Below are 16,261 nucleotides of genomic sequence, written 5' to 3'. Positions count from 1 at the left end.
GGAGTAATTCTCATTATTTACCATCTTCATAGAGCTAAAGCCTAAAGCTTGAAACATGCTTTGAGGTTCCCTGCCGATAATGGCAATAGAGATATGTCGCATGATTAATATCCAGAATTAAGATTATGGTCGACTCTCCAGCACTGACTTGATTTCTTGTATAATGAGCCTGCATCCTGATTCAATGCCTTTTGTTTGAGAATTTCACAATGCTTCATAAAGAATTTTTACCAGGTAACAATATTTTATGTTCCTTTTGAGGTGGAGGGTTTGAAGCCCTGGGAAGTTCAGAAAGGCTGCACAGTAAGCATCCTAGCCTTTCATTTTTTACATCCCAAAGGCAGCAAGTGTTTCAATGTACAGCCTATATATAAATGTGCATGCTATAATATAACCAAAAGGGGTGGATTTGACTCTGTAGTGATTAATAATGCAAACAAGAAAGGCAAAACCTATGCTCGCTCCTCTTTACATAACTGAGCTAATTGACAGTAGATTTCAGGGTCAGTAGATGCGACACCTGGCAATAAGTGGAAAAATCATTTTTTTATATCTTTCAGCCCCTTAGCATACTTTCCTCACACATCCTGTGAAGGGACATTAGAATGGACCTGTGGCATCCATGTTTTATCAATGCTCCCAGGCTTTTGATTTGCAAACTGCAGTGCTATCAATAGTAAAACCAAGGCATAAATGGAGGCATAATTTTTTCCCTGGTGGGAAAAAAGGAACTAAAATGGTTCTCTTCCCCTCCTTCCTGGACCCAGGCTTAGACCAAATGTCTTTTTTTTTTTCTCTTCCCCAACCCTCAACTCTGGTCAGAAAAACTCATGAACTACAGAGATACATCAATATTTCTTGCTTAGTAGTCATATGAAAATAAAGTCAGAGGGAAGGGAACAGGGGAAGATAATGATAATAACAACAAAATAATAATACTTATGTAATACTTCAAGATATTATCTCATTTGATATTCACAACAACCCTGTGAGGTAGGTTCTATTATTAACCCCATTTTTCAAAGGAAAGTCAAGTCAAAATAGACTGTGACTTGCCCTGGATCACACACTAATGACTCAGGAAGGATTTGAACTCAGGTCTTCCTGACTCCAACTCTAGCACTCTATCCATTATGCTACCTAAGCTCTAGACAGATTTTTCATTCTTTTAGACAAGTTGTTCAGTGATTTTTCAGTCATGTCTGACTCTTCATGACCTCATTTGGAGTTTTCTTGGCAAAGATACTGGAGTAGTTTGTCATTACTTCTTCAGCTCATTTTACAGATGAGGAACTGAGGCAAAGAGGGTTAAGTGACTTGCCTGGGATCACACAACTAGTGTCTGAGGCCAGATTTGAACTCATGAAGATGAGTCTTCCTGCCTCTAGGCCTGGAGCTGTATACACTATGCCACCTAAGTGCCCATCTTGGAACAGAATTAAGGCACCCTGCCCCAATCACTGTCATCCTAATTCCTGAAGTTATATTTCTCCTCCTTTTATTTTCCTTCTTCCCTTCTTTTCATACTTCTTCCATACATATATTGTTACCCTCATCTACAATCTCTAGAATTGATTTAAATGATAACAATGGTGGATGGGGAATGTTTTAGCAATCGTATACCAGCCACACATAATTTTGATCTGCTAAAAGCCCCTACCGAGAATACCAGCCATTAATTAAATGAACATCTATTAAATTAAGAACAGAATTGTCAAGAAAGCCACAATCTACTAATTTTCTCACAGTTATTGGACATTAGCCAGTTGTCTGACAATTTCACATTCCAGAAGACATTGTGAGGCTCCATGTGTATGTGAAAGTTTGTTGAAAACTCTAAGACATTGAATTAAAGTAAATTACAATTCTTCTTTTAATAAATGATTGCATATTTTGGTCCTTAGCATTATGTACTATCTTTTCCTCTCCCCGGATTTTATTACAATCACTATCATGTTACAATAAAAATATAGTTGTTATCATGTGCAAAGGTCTAGCAAAAGACAAATTAGTTAAAAATATGGGGAAGTACAAAAACAAAATCTTCACTGAATGTAAAATTTGAGGTTAGCTAACTGACTAAAGTTAGCTAACTTATGTGAATTAGAAAGCTCAGGAAATTCTTTCACATTTGTTCATTTCTTTTTATTGAGCATCAAGTAGAATAGGGAAGAGGATGGCAGGGTTTCTGATCCCACATATGTTTGCTTCCGGCATTTTTCAAGGGATATTTTATTTTGTGATGGTGCTATTATTCATAGTTGGACTCTATTTGTTAATCTCTAATTGGAAAATGATTATATTTCATTTGAATATATGATTTTTAAAAAGTTGACTGCATTCTCAAGGGTCAAAGTTGCTTTTAGCAGAATACATCTTTGATTTTCTGTTGGAAGTCAATGGAAAAATTAGATTCCTTTAGCAGAAAATCACTTTATATAAAAATTGTGCCAAAATTGCATCAAGTAAGTGAACATTTCAATATTCATATAAATGAAACATAGAGGTCTCAATTTGCTACTTTTAAAAAATAATAATTGTTATAAATGTTTTTTTTAAACTTTAAAAAAGTAAATTAATCTGAATTCTACCCTGGCTTCACCCTCATTTAGGCACATGGCCAATATATGACTCAGTACAGTGGCAGGAGCAATATAATAGCTTCACCCTTGGAGATTTCATGGGGCACAATGGTAACCACAGGGGCAAAGGGGGCACTTCTTTACAACAGTGCCTTTCATTGGTGCAGACGGTCAACTAGAGGACAACACACAATGTTACAGGCTAGATATATATTTCTAATGTCTCAGATATTTGGCAAGAAGAAGCATATACAAAAAATGGACTTTGAAAAAATTGTGGAGTCTAAAATAAAATGATCCATGTTGCTACAAGGCTCTATATTCAATTATTAAATGGAATTCCCTGGATAGTAGAAAACAAAAGAGTCCAAACATAGGCTGCAAGTGAAAAACACCACCAGAAAAGAATGTTTAGCTGATGGGTCTTCTAAGATTTTTCCAATGTGTCTACTGTTGTATTTTTAAAAAAATAATCTTACTTACTTCATTCTATGGCAATGTATTTTATACCATTCATCTCTACTTATTCCTCACTTATTTCTAACACAATTCTAATTCTATTTTGGGAAAATTATAAATTCAGGGCTGCCTATTAAGCTAATTTCCTGGGTTGGTTCTAATACTTCACTAAATCAAAAACATTTTAGAGATATGACCTTACTTCTTATAGAGAGAAAAGGGTAGTTATTCATTTAAAAAATTGGTGAATAAAATAAGGAAATTTACTAGGTGGCTTCTTAGTTAATAAGGGAAAATTCATTTTTATCAAATTGGTGCTTCCTGTATGAATTGATCAGATTTAAAAGCTCATTAATTCTTATAGGACCTTAGTTGGATCTTGATATATGGGGGAAATTGGCACAGGGATATTACTTTATACAGAAAGAAAGACTTATAACAGCATAATTGTAGTTCAGAAGAACTATATGCCTTTATTCTATGCCCAGTGTAGGAGCTATCAGATGATATCTAGGTGTAGTTAGAGAACAAATACACGCATTAAACAATAAAAGTAATAAAACCAATAATTCACATTTTCCTTTGGTTTCTGAGGCCCAGCATATCACTTTCTATTCCTAATGCAGACTATACTTCCCTTTTTCCTACATCATCTTTTTTCCCCCTTTCCTCAATTTTCTACCTTCTCTATTTTTGGAGATTGTTTATGCTGTGTTATTTCTTCTAGATCCTATGGTATTGGCTCCTCAGTAATTATGAAGACTAATATTTGTATTAAGTTGTTAATTGCTTAGAACTTTTGACTTGGGCAAACCAAGATGACTACAAATATGACTACCTAGAAATAATTTGCAATATCACTTTGAGGCTTGGACAGTTTGTGACCTTGTTGCTGTGGGGACTCCCATCCAATGATTTAAATTGTGAGTCATTCATGCTTTTAAATCCTGTTGTTGGAGGTGGCTCTAATGCTAGTACTCTTTTAGTTCAAGTTTGATGTTGGGTCAAAAGGAGGCACTTGAAAGTCACTGAACAGTTAACAAAAGAAGGTTAATTCTGCCCGGGCTCAACAAGCATATGCAACAGGGATACAGTGGTAACTGGCTTCTCTGGATGCAGCCTTATCCCCCAGTCATCACATGGAAACAATGTGTCTGGTCATTAGGGCATTTGATGAAGGGTATGGGGACTTAGAATACTTGAGAAAAATATTGTCTTAAGGGGATTAGATTCCACGTGGCTGGGATTTTATTATGCCTTTGGGTGACAAGGAAGCTAGGGCCAATCAAGCCTTGGGGCAGATTTGTCTCCTGTTAGGGAGAACTAATCCCTGTCAGGAAAGGGAAGGAGCATGGGCCTGGGCCTACCTCATGTTAGGGGTGTGTGTGTGTGTGTGTGTGTGTGTGTGTGTGTGTGTGTGTGAAATGATGCTAGATATTTTTTTTTTGGGTGAGGCAATGAGGGTTAAGTGACTTGCTCAGTGTCACACAGCTAGTAAGTGTCAAGTGTCTGAGGCTGGATTTGAACTCAGGTCTTCCTGAATCCAGGGCCAGTGCTTTATCCACTGTACCACCTAGCTACCCCAATCCTATCACATCTGTATATCTCTTCAATAAAACCTATATCATGGATTTACTTGATATGGTGGGGGACTTTCTGTAGATTTCTCTGACATTGTATGGTTGCTCATAGTACCTTTAGGCTGTCCATCAGGTAAACTGGATTTTTTTTTGGTGAGGCAATTGAGGTTAAGTGATTTGCCTATGGCCACACAATTAGTAAGTGTCAAGTGTCTATGGCCGGATTTGAACTCAGGTCCTCCTGCATCCAGGATTTTTGCTGGTGAAAGATCCACCTTCTATTTTATATATTTTGCCCTGTTATTCTGTTTTTGGTGGGAATATAGAATGTATAATTTTTCCTTTTGTATCAAAAAACATAAAAGAGGGCACTTAGAAACATGCTTAGCTCATTTTTGGAAAAAGGATTTCCAAGTGGTCTTTAAAATGATTTCAAGAGTAAGCATTCCCAGGCCTATAAAGAGGAGATAAAATACCTGAGATTTTTCAGGAATAATGGTACTTACATTGCAATAATTCATGCAGCTCCTAATGCTTTCAAAATTATTTCCCCACCACACCCCTGTGAAACAGTTACTACAAATATTTTGAGTTATCTATTTTACAGATGAAGAAACTGAGACTAAGATCAAGTGACTTGACTCATTGTAAGTTTAGGAGCTAGTATTTTCATAACTTCTGAATACAAACAGAAAGTTTACTGCTTAGATTACAATTACAATGTGATTGGTGTTTAGTAATAGAGGGTGGCAGAAGACCAAGACGGGAATGGGGATTGTAGAGTTGTATCATTCCCATATAGTCTTCACAGAAGATGAGAAATTGATCCTTTTTTAGTCTCCTAAATCCTTGATCATTTTGTTTTCTTGAAAGGGAGCCTGGTGGGGCTAATTCTATTTGTTTAAAGGGGAACAATTACTGCTTCTCCAAAGGTGACAGTTGTGTTAGATCAGGAGATTCGGGGGTTACAGAAACTCTAGAGTTCTTGGCAATTCTAACTTTCAGAACTCCCTAGGTATGAAATCCTTGGACTTCAGCAGGGCTGCCTCCTTTTAGTTCATCCCCAAGAGGAATGGAAAATGTGAGTCATCTCTCCTTCCCAACTGCCCCCCTTCCACCAAAGTTGTAAAAGCTTTCTTTTACCCTCTGTTTTAGAAAGTTCCTTTGAGTTTTCATTTTAAGAGGTTAAGTGTTTTCCCCATTCTTACATCTTCATCTTCACAAGAATCAGACACAGACTAAAAAGGGAAGGAGCAAAGAGTAATTTACCATCTAACCCAATATATTTATTGAACTTGGAGAAAACACCCTTCTTAGTGCTTTCTACCTTCCAAGATGCCCAGCCCCTGAGAGGTTCTCTGAGTCATTCTATGTGCCCTGCTACATAGGGTCAGTTCCACTGTAGGTCCTTTCTGGTTGCCACCTGGGGAAAAGGATGGAATGCTTATCTAGGGGAGATAGTTGAGCTGCACATTTTCAAATCAGATACAATTTTAAAAAGGAATCATTTCTATTTGGAGCTTAACTATTGTTCATTTGTATTTAGTCACACTGTAAATAGGAATCCTTGTGTCACCCCTCCCCCTCCTGCCACCCCCCCCCCCCGAAAAAAAAAAGGCTCATGTAGGAAAATCTTTGCATACTCTCTATTTGTGAGTGGAGAAGAGAGAGAAGTGACCACTTTTCCATATTCCTCATAAAAAGCAAAGAATACCTTTGAAAACCTCTTGGTTCCCCCCCCCCCCCCCGCTTTATTAGTAGCTGAAAGGAATCTCAAGGAGAGATGGATACTTTCAAAAGAAAAGGAGCAACATGAAGAGGTGTTCATCTTCCTGAAACCTCTATTGTTCAGCGATGCAGCATGTTAGACATTAAAGGTTTGAATACTCATCATCATATTTTATTGAAGTTGGTAATAATTTACTGATTATCTGCAATGGGTTTCTGAAAAATATTTCTCTTTCCATTAAGGATTTCATTTTCAGCATTTGCTTGTCAGTTAAATCCTCACATCATTAATGTAACTTCTCATCATAGGCAGAATTGAATATTCATGCCTAGCTCAAATCACTGTTATTTTGGCCTCTTACTTCTCTTCCCCCTGATCGTGTAGATTGTTAACCCATCACTTTACAGCAGTTATTGAATTCACAGAGCCTTCTGATGACTTCAAGTGTACAATAGACATTGTTCTTTTTCTCCTTAGCCAGGTCCTATTCTTTCCTATTCTTTCCCCACTTTTCCTCTCCCTGAAACACCTTCTCTTTTTTCACTTCCCTGATCAGCTCGTGAGCGTGCGTGCGGGTGCGCGCGCGCGCACACACACACACACACACACACACACACACACACACATGTCAGGTCCTGTCAGACAAGTAAGCCTTCTGCTCTTTAAAAGACATATTAACTCTTTCAACTTGTGGATTTCCATCCCCAGGGGCAGTCATTTGCTAGTACCGAATATAGCATTAGGCACCCTGTGGGCACTAAATAAAAACTGATTAATGATTATACCATTTTACCATACTTACCTCACTCCCAGTGAGTATTTTTCTCACCTGGGAGACTTCTGGAAATCTTTTCAATTTTGACTCTTTAAGCAGAGCTTGAGGCTACAGAATAGATGCATGTATTAGTCCTGGCTTTGGACAGAATGACCTCTAAAGACTATTCTGGCTCTCAGATGGTTTGATTCTACAATTTTATTTGTCTTCTGCTTGTAAAAATGTCTATCTTTCTATTATAGATTGCACTAATGTTGCCAGACAGAGTAAATTCCTTGAAGACTATGTATTCATTGCACTATATTAATGATATCTTGTAATCTACTTAAGTAGTGATGTGGCTTAGTGATAAAGAGATGGTCTTAGAGTCAGAAAATTCTGGGTTCAAGATCAGTTTCTGGTGCATGCTAACTTTATTATCCTAGACTATTTTCAGTTTGCCCAGTCAACTCTAACATTATTAGCTGTAGAAGAGTTGCCAGTCTTCACTGCCCAAATCTTTCTTTGCCAGCTCCTTCTATGGAATTTCCTCACTAGTGGTTCCTTATACCAATAAAATCATGTCTGGATAAAAAAAAATAATAAACTATATGCCAATGTGAAATTTTTATGTGTGATGGAGTAACTTGCCTTGATTGTAAACTCCTAGAGGGCAGGTGTTGTACATCTTCTGTACGGTGCCTGTGGGACTCAATGAATCCAAATTTTCCCTCATTTAAATTACTCCCTGGTGGAGCATTAAATGTTTCAGGCCACTATGATCCATTTAATGACTAATTTACTACTTGGACAATTACTTAGCCACTGGAGAGGATGGAGCCCAATTACTATTAAACACCACCAACAAATTGAGCTAATTGTTCTTTGACTACCTAGTAAAATATATCTGAAACAGTGGCTTCTCAATATGAATTAATGACGATGCTTCATGTCCATGGTCTGAAACATCCCAAACTGCTTAGTGGGCAAATTGTTTTTGATACAGTCAAACTTGACTCATTTTCACTTTGCTAATCTGCAGATACAATAATTCTCACACAAAACCCAGCAGTCTCAGTCTGGTCTCAGTAAAGATTATTAATAGTAGAGGGCTGTCATGAGATCTCATATTAAAAAGACTTCATTACTTTTACAAAAGATACTCTAGTACATTTACTGGTCTATTACCAAATAATCTCATAAATAATTAAAAGTAAAGTCCATTTATCAGGAAGAAAGAACAGAGTACTTTTGGGGCTGTGACATCATGGCTGTTCATCCTGATTGCCACTTTCATATTCATCCTGCTTGAGAATCTGCAGTCGTTTTCATTATAGTTCGGAATTAGCATGGTATTACTGTATTAAAAGACAGCTTAAAAGAAGAAATGGTCTTGTGGCATGCCTGGGGACATCCTAGGGAAAAAAAAAGAAATATCCCACAAAAAGTTGAACAAGTGTCTGGCTGTGTTTAAAGAATAAAAGATAATCACTTATGTTTCAAATTTGTGTGTCCCCCTCCCTTCAAATTAAGCCCTATACTACAATTGCAGTTCAATTAACAGAACAGACTGAGAATGAGTCTATAAATGGCAAACTGTTATAAATTTGCCATACAAATGATGGGTTAACAATCTATCTGGGGGAAAAAAAAGCAACAGGCCAAAATAACAGTGATTTGATCTAGGCATGAATATTCAGTTCTGCCAATGATGAGAAGTTACATTAATGATGTGAGGATTTAACTGACAAGCAAATGCTGGGAATCAAATTCTTAATGGAAAGGGAAATATTGTTCAGGAGCCCATTGTGGATAATAAGTAAATTATCACCAACTTCAGCAACACATGATGATCAGCCCAAATCATCATGGCCACTTGAGCAGTAAATGGGATGTTTCTATTTCTGACCTGTACACCCCACAGACAAATATACTAGATGGAATTTAGGAATTATATCATTAGCCCTGGAATTCTGTATGATTTGGCCCTGGAAGAGCTTTGGGATCTAGGCTTTCTTGAAGTTTCAAGAGCACTGGATATGGAGTTAGAAGACCTGAGCTTTGAATAGCTCTATTGGCAGTGTGACCTTGGCAAATAGGGGTCTATCTCCTCTCTGTGACTCAGTTCCCTCATCTATTGCATGAGGGGCTTGAACTAGATCACTGGTTATCAGAGTTTAAAGGGACCATAAAAGCCATCTTGTCCAACCCATACCTGACCAAGAATTGCCTCCGCAAGGAATCTGACAAGTCATCTGCCCTGTGTTCAAATAAGGAAGAACCCATTTCCTCCATTGATCACCCATCCTACTTTTACTGAGATCAATTTCTTAGGAAGTTTGCTCTTATTTCAAGACTATGGCTGCCTCTCTGCACCTTCACCTTATGGTCTCTAGTTCTTTTGTTTGCTAAGGGCCAAGGAGAATATGTGGAATCTCTCTCTCACTTGACAGTCCTTCAGATGCTTGAGGATAGCTGTGTTAGCTTCTTCTTCTTCTTTTTTTTTTTTTTTTAGTGAGGCAATTGGGGTTAAGTGACTTGCCCGGGGTCACACAGCTAGTGAGTGTTAAGTGTGTGATATCTTCTTTAATTCTCCTCCCTTCCAGGCTAAAGATTCCAAACATCTTCACCCAATCTTCATGCAATACCTATGACTTTGAGAGCTTTCACCGTCCTGTGGATTCCTCCTCTGTAACTCTCCAGCTGAGCAACATCCCTCCTACAATGTGGCACACAGAATTGAACTCTATATTCAAGATATGGTTTGACCAGGGATGACCACAGTGAGTGTTTTTTTATAGTAAAGTAGCCTATTAATTATTTGAATTTTTTGACTGAAAAAACAAACAAACACAACACACCAAAAACAACTCTCAGGTATCTTCCAGCACTGAATCTATAATTGTAATATATTATGTATATAATTATATTTTGAGTAAAATCAATACATCAATCAATAAACATTTATTAATTACCTACCATGTGCTAGGCCCTGTGCTAAGTGTTGGGGATACAAAAAGAGGCAATATATTGTCCCTTTCCTCAAGGAACTTATAATGTAATGGATCACATTTGATGAATTACTGTTTGGTGTCCTCTGAGTACAAAATAAAAGAATGTATTTTCTTTCTTAAAAAAACTTTTTTTTGAAGAATGTATTTTCTTTACAATAACACAAGAAGTGTGTTTTATATCAAACTCAATATACAAAATACTGAATTTTTCCTAAAAGGCTTGGTGGATAGAAACATATTAGGATAACTGAGTTCAAGTGGTGTCTGATATTTACTATATGACCCTAAGCAAGGCCCTTAACTTCTCAGTACACCAGCCCACTTCAGAAGACTGTAAGGTTTAGAATAGCTGCCAATTTGCATGAATTAATTTACTTTCCTCATGGGAGGCTCCCTAGATGTTTAAATTACAGACTTGGAACTTTCCCCCATTGTCCCCTCCCCAGCCCCACCAAAAAAACCTGTTCCTCCTAACATCTCTGTTCAAGTTAGTGGTACTGTTATTTTTCCAAAAACCTGAGCTCAAAATAGTAGAGTCATCTTTGCCTTTGCCCTCTTCTTCGCCTCTTACTTCCAAATAGTTTCCAATCTTGTCCATTCTTTCTCCCTAGTCATTCTTAATTTTTTTTTCTATGACTCCATTCCTACTAATATCACTATTGCATTCAGACTCTTCCAATTTCATCCCTTGGCCATTATAGCAGCCTCCTAAGTGGTTGCCTTGACTGCAGTTTATCTTTCCTCTAATTAATTTCCTGGATCCCAGACTAATCTTTGTCTACCATCGTTTCCTAAACCAGCATAGCATTTGACACACAGTAGGCCTTTGTTAAATACTTGTTGATTAATTGGTTCGTTATGGTTACTCTCTGTTTAAACCTTCCATGATGACTTCAACAATCATGTTGTTTCAAAGTAAGGCCTCCTCCTTTCTGCCCTCCCAAAACACTAGGTTGGTATTTGCCCACATGAGCCTTGTAATTATGTGCATGCAGATTTTCTCTTCCCTGGAACCACATATACACAGTTTATATATATCACAGTACTTAGGATAGTGACTTTCTCATAGTAGAGGACACATAAAATTTTGGTTAATGAATGAATTCTTGTCCCTACATAATAGGTTTATAATATAATTTTATAGGAAGTAAAATCATGAGCTTAGAACCAGAACCTCTTATTTTATCAATGAAGATCCTGAAGCATGAAGAGTTAAATGACTTGCCCAGAGTCACAGAGCTGGGGAGTGTCTGAGGTCAGATTGGAGCTCAGATCTTCCTGACTCCAAACCTGTCCTTTATTTACAATGCTAATAGAACCAGTCTAGCCTTGGTGGGTTGGGTGGAGAGTAGCTATAGCTCTTTTATGAAGACTTGTCCTTGTCTTAGGAATCCTTGAATGAAATTCTCCTAGCCACATTTTCCCACTGAATAAGGAGTGTTTCTGAGAAAAAAAGTGCACTTACATTTTTCTGAAATGATTTAGCTGAGGGACATCATGTCCCTTCGAGTGTTTCCTGGATTTCAACTTCTGATGTGGCAATTTAATGTGGTGAGCTGACTAAAGATTTTCTTAAATGTAGAAAGTCTGAAAAACTAATTAGAGCAATGGATTAGGGGAAAAAAATCCCTCTATTTTTGTTTAAATGGCTTAGAAACAATTTTCCAAATTCCAATCTGAATGAGTAGAAATGATTGATATGGAAAAGCTGTCAGTAACATTCTTATGGCATGGAGTAGGCCTAGCTTTCCAAGAAGAGGTCATAGGTTCATGGGTTTAGAGCTGGAAGGGAGTTTAGAAGCCACTTAGTCCACTTCCTTCATTTTACATGCAATATAGGGGCTGACTAACGAGGGTCTGATCCCGGGAGCATGTGTAGAGTGGTAAGTCTGTTTCCAGGACTGGGTCCTTATTGGCCAGTTCTCTATTACATACAAATGAGTAAGCTGAGACACAGAGAGGATAAGTGACTTGCCTTGGGTCACACAGGTACTTAAGTGATGGAAACAGTACTTGAATTTAGATCCTACTGAATCAAAGACATTGCACTTTCCACCATAACCCCATAAGCTCTATCAAAGTGAAGTGTTATGATAAAATGAATGTGGATCCATCCAACCATCCATCCATCAATGCACCAAAGATTTCTTGTGTCCATTCTGCATTTGTGCTTAATCAAAGGTAATTAAGACATAACTTGACTAGAGGAGATAAGACATTCATGGACAACTAAAAAATATCTTAAGAAAGGTACCAACAAATTGCTATGGGAGCTCAGAGAAAGGATGTCACTTTTACCTGAATGTGTGTGTGTGTGTGAAGATGAGGTGGAGGGAGCAAGGAACACTTCAATGAGGCAATGGCATTTTAACTAGGCCTGCAAGGATGGGCAGAAATTTGGCAAGTGGGCATGGGATAGAACATAGATCTGAACTTATTCCTTTTCTCCTCTATTTTTCCCCCACTTCCACTCAAGAACTTTGAGTGGTAAAGGAAAATATAAAAATGGGTCCACTAAAGACTTAGTTTTTTTAAACTGAAATTTCCCAAGTTGATAGGATAAAATTGTTTGAAATTATATTAAAAAATTTTTAAGCCAACTAGACCTTATATAATAATCCTGTAGAACATTTTATTTTACTCAAACTGTTTACACATTCCTGCTTCATCCTGGTGTCATATAGTTTTCTGCTACCTCTGGTTTCTATAGAGATTCTTTGTATCTATGTCACTTTTCAATAGTATCTTTCCTTTGCAATTCATCCCAGGATTTAAACTTTAACCTTTTGTGAGATTTATGAGTGTATAGAAAAAAAATATGGATCTAAGATTTTCAAGAAATTTCACCTCAGTGACAATTCTAGGAGGTTCTATTCTTTAAATTAGTGATAAGAAAGTTAGGTTTTTTTTTTGTTTGTTTTGTTTGTTTTTTTTTCCACAGAATTGAATATGAGAAGACCTGTAGTTTAGTACAAGTTCTGTCTCTAATTTGCTTTATGAACCATGGCAAGTCACTGACTGCACCTCTCTGGGTCTCTGGTTCCTCATCAATAAAACACATTTCTTCTAATTCTGTGGCTCTGCAATTTAACTTTAGTATTTAAATGGCTCAAAGGGCTTTTTAGGGGGTTCACAACTGTTGCTCCAGCAGTCCCAGGAGGGCTCTTGGCCATTACAAAGTAGAAACTAGGAAGATGGGCCTTGGAAGGAGCTTAATCTGTTTAGAGAAACCAGCAAGTTCTGTTCCTGGCTGGCCTGAGGGCTCCGGAATGCTTCCCAAAGTCTCTGCTCACTTTCAAACCTGATAACATAGATCATGACACTTCATTCTATAGTCAGAAATCCCGGAGGGGTCCCTATCTGACAGGAGCTTAGGCCTTGGGAGTCTAAGCTATTCTGATGATTTCCAAAATGCCAAACTTTAGGACAAGCAGGGCATGTCTTTCCATTTAATGAATTGCATTCTGGAACTCATAGGGAATGGAAATCACCAGCCCATTAAATATGCCAGTGCATTAGCTTACTATTCTCTTGAAGGTGTTAGGGTACAAGAGAATTTCCTGGCAGTGGATATTATTCCACACTGGAATAGGTTACTGAGAAAAATTGTAGAATGTTTTTCCATGGAGCACTATAAAAATAGCAGAAAATAGCTTCTTTTTTTTTTCTTCCTTTCACCAGAATGGCTTAAGTGTAGTTCCATCTAGAGAAAGAGGAATTGATTAACCAACCTCAGGTCAACTAAGGTTTGTTTATGATAGAAACTTTGAGGGATGGTACAGCTTTCATAGATGTCTAGGATTGTAGAGTCAACTTATAGCAAGGTAGAATATCTGAAAACCTTCCTCTGGGGATAGCTGAAACTTAAATGCTGATCCAATGGTGTGTTCCTGGGGTAGGGAGGAAGGAATGTAGGGGTACTTTGGCATAATATTATTGGGTGTATGCTGGGGGTGTTGCAGTGCCAAATGGTCATGACATTTATATTAGTGTAGTGAGAACATTGAGAAGCAGTATAATATTATGGATAGAATCAAGAAAATCTGAGTTCCAGTTATTTCCACCTTTGGGGCATACAAGCTGTGACGTACAAGATCACAAGTGTGACCTTGGGCCAGACCCTTAATTTCTCTGAATCCAGTTTATGTCCTGATTCCCTAAGTTGTCAGGACTTCTCCTGGGGCAGTTCGGTGGTGTGGTGGTTAGAGCACTGGCTCTAATATTGAGAGGACCTGAGTTCAAATCTCACCTCAGATACTTACTAGCTGTATGACTCCTGGGCAAGTCACTTAACCACAATTGTCTTAAACATCCAGGGCCATCTCCAGTCATACTGATATATGCCTTGCCACTGGACTCAGATGGCTCTGGAAGAGAGAGGTTGGTGATTTTTCACAGCCCCTCCCTCATTTAAATCCAATTCACTGCAAGTGATGGCATCACCCTGATGTCATAGTTCTTTTTGAGAATGAAGGACAAATAACAACAATGACAATAATAACAATAACAACAACAACAACTAGGATTTCCTGGGCTGCAGGTGGTTTGTATTTAAAGCTAGGTCCTGATGAATATGAATGAATAATGAATAATGAATTTCCCTTGAAATGGTTGCATGTATTCAAATTCACACTATTCGAAGTTATAATTATGTAAAATATGGTAATTGGTTCCAGCCCAATAGAAATCTGCAGTGTAAATTTAAATAATGCAACTTTAGGGTATTCATTACTTGCCCTAATCAAGACCTAGCTGTATTCTGTATTTATTGTGTTTTTGTTCCTCCCTGCCAACTCAAAGCACCCTCCCCTCCCGGACCCAACCAAGCGTCAGTAGAATGTAAGCTTCTTGAGAGAAGTGCTATGTTTTTCTCCTACCCCACATAGAATGTGAGCTCAAGAGAAGAGATTGTTTTGCTTTTGTGATTCTATCTCAATTTTTAGCACAGTTTCTTCTGCATAGACAATGCTTGTTTGTTGTACTGCGGTCTTAATTTTTTTATCTATAAAATGGGGAAAATAATGCCTGCTTTGCAGTATTGTTCTGAGGATCAAACAAATGAGATAACATATGTCACGGCACTTTGGAAGTGTTAACATGCTGTATAAAATGGGAATTATTATTGTTGTTGTTGTTATTATGAATTGCCCCATTTTGTAGAATGGTTTTTGTAAGCAGATGCTGGCAGGTTAAGGCTGGGGGTGGGGGGGAAGGGAGAGTAACACAGGAGGGACTTAACTTTCAACTTGTGCTAGTCAATTCACCCTGAAGTTGAGACATTTTGAAATATGACCCTTCTCTTTTCTTATGAAATCAGCTGCAGACTTAGGAAGAAAACTGGGAAGGGCAGCAAGACCCTTTGTCTTTAGTAACTTTATGAAATAGGCACTTAAGTTGAATTATCTGTCATCCAGTCAGCAGTCACTGTATTCTACTTATTCTTTCCTTCATTTCTTTTTGCTTTTGCCTTCTTGTTTATCCATCTTGGTCCTAAAGCTCATATTGCCTTTATTATTCTTCTTTTCATAAATGAGTAGGATTTTTTCATGGCTAAAAGATTAGCCTAACTAGAGAAGGCTGAAAGTTCTTAGCATAGTGCTTAATACTTCATTATATTAAACAATCCCCATCAGGAAACAAACAAAAGGCATCTGTGTAATTTCATTAGATATCAAAAGAGCCCTTAGAAGCTAAATTGGATATTCAATGCTGCCTCTCCTTATATATGATGACAAAGAGCCAATTCAGCTACTCTAACAGAAACTCAAATAAGCGCAGCCCTTTCAGAAAGGCTTTATATTCAATGTAAAGGAAATTTTGTCTTCAAATACTACCAGCTCAGCTTCCAGTGGTTTCAATGGGAGCTGGACATGCAGAGCCAAGGGCTAATTTTGGTCCATGTATTTCCCCAATACATCCTCTTGGGTGATCATTTTAGTTTCACCAAAGTGTTTCCTCTAGCTATGAGAGCCATTGTTGGAAAGTTTAAAGCACTAAGGAGAGACTAAAATCCAAATCAATATTCCTTAGAACAAATAAAGCAAAAGAGGATTTAGATAGGAAGTCTTCTTTCCAGGTCCCCAGAGGACAGATCGAGACTATCTTGATAATTTTTTTAAAGACCAAAGGCATATGTATTTAAA

This window comes from Dromiciops gliroides, chromosome 1, assembly GCF_019393635.1.
Source record: "Dromiciops gliroides isolate mDroGli1 chromosome 1, mDroGli1.pri, whole genome shotgun sequence".
NCBI classification, from domain to species: domain Eukaryota; kingdom Metazoa; phylum Chordata; class Mammalia; order Microbiotheria; family Microbiotheriidae; genus Dromiciops; species Dromiciops gliroides.
The sequence above is the reverse complement of the archived record's forward strand: the minus strand, read 5'-3'. Positions refer to the sequence as shown.